Consider the following 6,137-nt stretch of genomic DNA (forward strand, 5'->3'; position numbering starts at 1 on the left):
CTCGGAGTCGACAGAACCGCAAATAGAATGCCAAACTGAACGTCCTGATGGCTTACTTCAGGCATGCTTGCTCCCTTAAACTAGTTCTTGCTCTCTCCTCGTCACTCGGTCTCTTTTGTTCTAACGCGCGAGTGTTTGAAGCGCCAGTGTGGCTCGCGTAAGAACAACTGCCATACGACCGCTGGGAGCGCGCATGCAGCGCCGGCATCTTGTCTTAGTTATGAATGATTCCGTTATGCAAATGCGAAGCGATCCAATTTGCATACTTACATCGCCTGGCAGCGGCAGGATCTCGTAATCCGCGGGTGCCTCCACAGGGAGCAGTGCCATTTACCAAAACCCCTTTACGGCAAACGGAACCACCATCCGGCGAAAACTCACGAAAACGCACCGTCTGAGGCGGAAAAAGGATGCGGGCACCAGGAAAGCCAGGCTTTACCCTGGCGAAAGCTTTCGCCCACTGACACGGCAGAGATGGGTGTTATTTTGGGGTGAAACGAGTGGCAATTTCCACCCAGAACGAGCGCAACCTGCGCCAATTATGCTCCTGCCATCGTGCGTCGATCTGAACAACGGAGATCTATTCCAGGTCGGCGCTGGTACGGCTTCTCGAACGAACGGATTTTGATAAATGAGGAATATTTATTGCTGCGTCGGGATGATTGGCCCGAAATATCGATCGATAGCGTTTGGGATCGGTTTTCTGGCTTCCAGCGCAAGAGGATGGATGCAACCCACTCAATTCGGGCATTCGGGCCTAAATCTGGATAACCGACCGTAATTGACTGGTTTCAATCATCGGATACCCAATACGTGGTGTGGGTCTTTGCAAGGTTGGAGCCCATAGGTGGCTGAAAGGTGGGCGTTTGGAGGTGGTGCGATGGTGCACAGGGATGAGACATGAGCGTTTCCGAGATTGGCCCGAGCGCTGCAGCATGAATTGTTGCTGAATGCAAACATTCCTTATCGTGCCTGCAGCCGGATATCGTGGAACGCTGGATGCCGGAGATGCGTAGCTCGAACCGGCAGGCGTTGCTAGTGACACTTGATATGTTTATTTTCGTAACGGTTTCGAGGGAAAAGGCTCCGTGCCTCGTAGGGGGCCGGGAAGACTTTCGTCAAGAACGCCGTCGGATTTCAAACGGATTCGGAGTGAAGACATAGGGTTTGGGTTTTAGCGTGACTACCGAGACCGGGCTCAAGTTCTTTCCGCCCTTTTTCTGCGGTGAGTTGCTCAAATTTGACGCAGCGCAACATTCCGACCAGCGCTGGGAAGAATTCCAGCGAGTGACAGGTGAACAAAAGAATGCTCGTTTCGGAGTAATGTTGCGATGGAACGTGCGACAATTAGCTCCAAGTCAGCTGTCGCGGTACCATTTTGTCAGATCGAGTACGATGGACAAATTGACTGAAATGAATAAGCAAAACATTATTGGAGCCTATTTTAGGGATCAAGCAGCATTAGTAATAAATTCATTGGCAAGTACTCCTTTTGTTGGTATTGAAAGTTGTGTTTTAAAGCTGAACCATTTTGTAAAGATTACTTTTAAGTATATGTATGATTATTAATCCTGCAATTACATTAAAAGCAGTTAAAGCATTAAAAGCACCAGTAGATTATTGCATATCATTTGTGTAACTTTATCTCGTGATTGTTTCAGCTAGAGCAGCAGCTTAGCATCTACAATGCTCCTCGAGATCATTTATTTGATTTTGATAGCTTTTTGAAGCTCTCTCAGTCGTATTTATTTTTCCAATGAACTATTTTGATCAAATACTCCAACTATTTTACATCATCACGTCATAGCATATCACTACGTTTTTTGTTTCATTCCGCGTGTCAGCTTACATTTCACCGTGAATATTGCGCAAGGATTGGTTGTAAAGAGATCCAAACTTCACGCTGCGATATGCTAGGTGGCGTAATGTTTGCTAATTTTCCCGCACCCACTGAACGGCGGAAGTGTTTCCAGTGTGAGATCAAATTCCGTCATCGATCGCTGCCGGGTTCCGGTAACGCATGCCACCACCAAAGACAATTGAATTTCTCCCAAAGCCCTACTGCTGTCTGCGGCAACGCACGTGTCGACTGTAGTGTGTAGTGTTGTTGTGCTCATATTCAGCCCGCTTCCAACGCTCGAGGCGCCATGAAAGTGGAAAAGCGGAATGTTGTTATTGAAAATTCCTTCCAATATTAGTTCGCAGAGGGACGCAGTGCTGCGGCACCGTACGGCTGGGGTGTTTGCTTTAAGCAAGGTACATGGGAAACTAGAGAGCAGCATGAATTTCATATCGTTCATATCAAAACCTGGTTGTAGGAAAACGTCCAAAAAAAAATCACAACATTAGAAAAACGTTGTTAAACAACGGTTCTATTCTTTCGTAAGATCAAAAGTGCTATAACAGATACAAAATGGTGAAGTTCTCACACAAAATTAGCCTAAAATTAAATCTAATGCATAGAACAGTACAAGTACTATGTGCATGATCTGATGCCGATGGATGGTTACTTTCGCATTCCGCTCCGAGGCAATAAACTTGCTCTCAGGATTGTGGCAATTTGTGATGCAAATCTGGGGACTGAAAGTCAAACTTGCTTACCGGTGCGGCATTGATTTCTAATAACGCTATGCCTCAGGCCAAACCGTGGGCATAAAAATAGTAATAACGCTGTATCGTTAGACGAAACCGTATAAGTGGGACCCAATATCGGTCTCCATCCATTCCGGTCTAGTACTGGGGTTGTTATGTTTTTTTTTCGTTGTAATAATTTTATAGCGTACCAACACGACTGAAACGTCTATTTATAGAACACGTCCAAAATCGCACCGGGTCGGGTCGGGTCGAGTTTGATCCACGTTCGCACTGCCCCTAAGGGATGAATAAAAAAATCGCCTAAATAGCGATCGACGTGCCCATCGCCCCAGTTGCTCGGCTCATGGCAGACCGAAGTGACCCTTGCGGACGAAATTACGGTTCGTTCAATGCGGTGAGACTGATTCCGAGCTTTCCAAATGGCGAACCAGCGTGAGTTGCTACTGGCAGGATGTCAAATAAATCAATATCCGGTTCGGGGTGGAACGCAAGATGCAATAACACTCATGCTTTATGGCTGCAAATACCTGCATGCCCTCCCGGGATCTCAGGCACAAGCGTGAGCAGCGCAGTGACATAAAATGGAGGGAAAAAAACTCCATAAAATATAAATAAACAAATAAACGGAACGTTCAACCCTTCGCGGAAGGTAAACCCATGGATGAGGTAAGCGTGATGAGCAGATTTTGCTTAGGAAATCTTTCGTAACCACATTTATTTTGCAACCACTTTGAGTGCTATTTTGGGATGATGGTAAACACATCGAATATCGGTGTGAAAATCTGAACCGCTCGGGGACATACATGGCCATAGTGACATGATTGTTATCCGGCATGGATAGGAGATATTTTACTTCCATCCGGGGACATACGAAACGTTGAAAGAGCCTTTTTAAGAGCCCATATGGGTTAGCTATTGCAATTAGTTTCCATTACACGGTTTAAAGTAGGCTGTGAACGCACCAGTGGTGTTTTCATATCTCATAGTCCCCCGGCATCGCGAATAGTCAGCCAGCCTCCTGTTTGCTAGCTTTCACGTTCGTAATCCTCACCGACATAGCGCAGAACCTCTAGAGTCAAATAAATCCCGCACTGAGAAGGAAACTATAAATTTCTCCCTAAAAAGCATGTCTCTTTGTCTCCGGCTGTAGCACGATGAAAGAAACATGCTCACCTTTGCGTCCTTGAATTTTCGCTTCTTTACGTTGGCGCCTTCGCCAGCTGGAGCATCCGTGAGCATGATCATGATGATGGTTATGGTGATGGTCACAGGTCAAAATAAAGAGCTCATTAATACATATTGCCTCCCGGGTACGTCGGAGGTCACAAATCGCCCTCCGAAGCAACGACAGCCGACGGTGATATTCGCCAGCAAGTTTGTGGGTTGCTAAATCTTGATTAAAGCCATCGCAAACCATTTGCTTTTGAAGTCAGCGTTTTAAAACATTACTCTACAAGGCAAAAAGCGCCTTTTTGGTAAAACTAGGTGGCGAGTAAAATCCCACACTGCACGAAGGTGCAAAATGGTGCAGTTTCAAGTAGGAGAAAGTTTTTTCGCTCCCTTTCACTACACGGATGCTGTTTGTTTTCAAAATCAGAGTGTTCCCGCTCAGCCGCGTGTTGAAGTGCTCTGCTTCGTGCCCTCCTTGCAGAATCGCTTCAGCTCTAGTCCATTTCCATGCGGCCGCGCGATGCGGTTTGTTGCATTGTGCGCCATTACGTCAATGTTAAGCGAATAAAATGAACCCCTTTGCACCCGCGGGTATGCTTCCATTTGCACAACCGGGTGGATGAAAGCCATCCACAAAGTTTCTTGCCGTTTTGCCACCCTCTGGTGCTCGAGGATTAGCAAGGCTCACAGGAGGCAACACGACGCGTTCCTTAGCAGCTGTTGCCCGCAGCGATGGCATGCCCATCCGTCATCTTCCAATGCGAAACGCTGCAAAACTGCTGCTAATGTGCTGCTCCGAGCCCCCGGTGTTGGTCCTCGAAGGAAGCAACAAAACGGATAACAACGAGCGAGATGGGAATGGTATGCGAATCCTTTGGTCGGTGGTTGGTGGAGGTATTTTTTCGTAAAATGTGAAGCATTTCGGAGGTGGCATTCCACTGGAGGTCCTGGCAGGTGGACGAGAACATGCCATTGTTTGCTGCGGCTAGGTGTTTGCTCGAGAAGGTGTTGGTGTTTGAATGCACTTCAGATGCCCGGGGCTCTAAACACGAACCGGGCGCCCGGGTGGTATAATGAGTGGTGGGATTTTGTTGCATTTTTCAGCAGCGTGGCGAAAACAGCAAAACAACTGCAGGCTATCAATGGACGTGAAGTGGACCGATCCTTTCCACGGAAAGCAGATTTTTGCAATGTATAATCTTTTTATGTGATGAACACGAGCAGCATAATAAATGGAGGAACAACACAATTTTGTTACAACTCTGGGGTATTTATAGAAAAGCCATCCTACCAGAGCAAACTGCACACTTTTAAACACACATACACCGAGTCTAATGCAATCAAGTTGTTTGCTCCGCGAACGCACGTTACGAGACGTGGCACCGAAGATGCCATTTCCGGCTTGTTTTGTTGGCGTCGACTTTTCGTGGTAATGCTATTTTTGGCTTGCCACCCCACGCGTCAATCATTGCCAACTTCGGGTTCCGCCCCTGTTATCCTGTGCCCCGCTTTCCGCTTTCCAAAGGGACTCGACTGCAGGGCTCGTACCGAGTGGACGAGAAGACGAACGACGCGAAAAAATAGGAAAGAAGCTAGAAGGAAAAACGCCATCGTCCTTGAATGGCGGCACCATGATAGAAGCACAAGGTGGAAGTGCATCCCGGCGTGCTTACCGCATTATTTATAGCCGTCCCTTCAATGCGAACCGAATTCGAAGAAAAAAAGATTCAAATTCCCTTCATACGAGGCTCGATCTATACCGCTTTCGTCGGGCCAGGATCCCGGAGGTGGCTGAATGGCAGGATGGTAAACGCGTAGCAAACAGTGGCCGGTGTAGTTGGAGACAGTTTTCACGTAGCCATTGGAGGAGCAAACCCGTCGCCCACTCGTCCCGAGATTGCAGCGAACGAAAGCCACAACGTTCACGAGCGATGACGGGAAAGTTTTTGATTTGGCTGTCGCCATTTTGCTTCCTTTGCTCGCCGGCTCAACGCTATTAGTTTTCCACTCTAAGCACGGCAACGGCGCAAACAAGCCGGGCCATGAAAATCAGCATCATCGTCATTGAGCGCGGTCGAGAAGATGAAGTTTTAAGCTTTAATGAGCACAATCTTTTCACCGATCATTCGACAGCCTCGGGCCAAAACCGGGAACGCCAAGCACCCTTGTGTGGGAGGTTTATTTTTCCTCCATTCGCAGTGACTATTTGACGAAGGGATTCATTTCGAGTGGTGGTTGAACGAAGTATGGCTAGTTTTGGAGTAAGATTGATTGCTGTTAGAAGACGCTTTTGCCTTCCCTGCTGAGCACGTGTTACTATCGTACGCTATGCGGCCAGCATTTGAGCCGCTTGCGAGGATTGGATCCTTATC

This window comes from Anopheles nili, chromosome 2 (assembly GCF_943737925.1).
Source record: "Anopheles nili chromosome 2, idAnoNiliSN_F5_01, whole genome shotgun sequence".
In the NCBI taxonomy this organism is placed as follows: domain Eukaryota; kingdom Metazoa; phylum Arthropoda; class Insecta; order Diptera; family Culicidae; genus Anopheles; species Anopheles nili.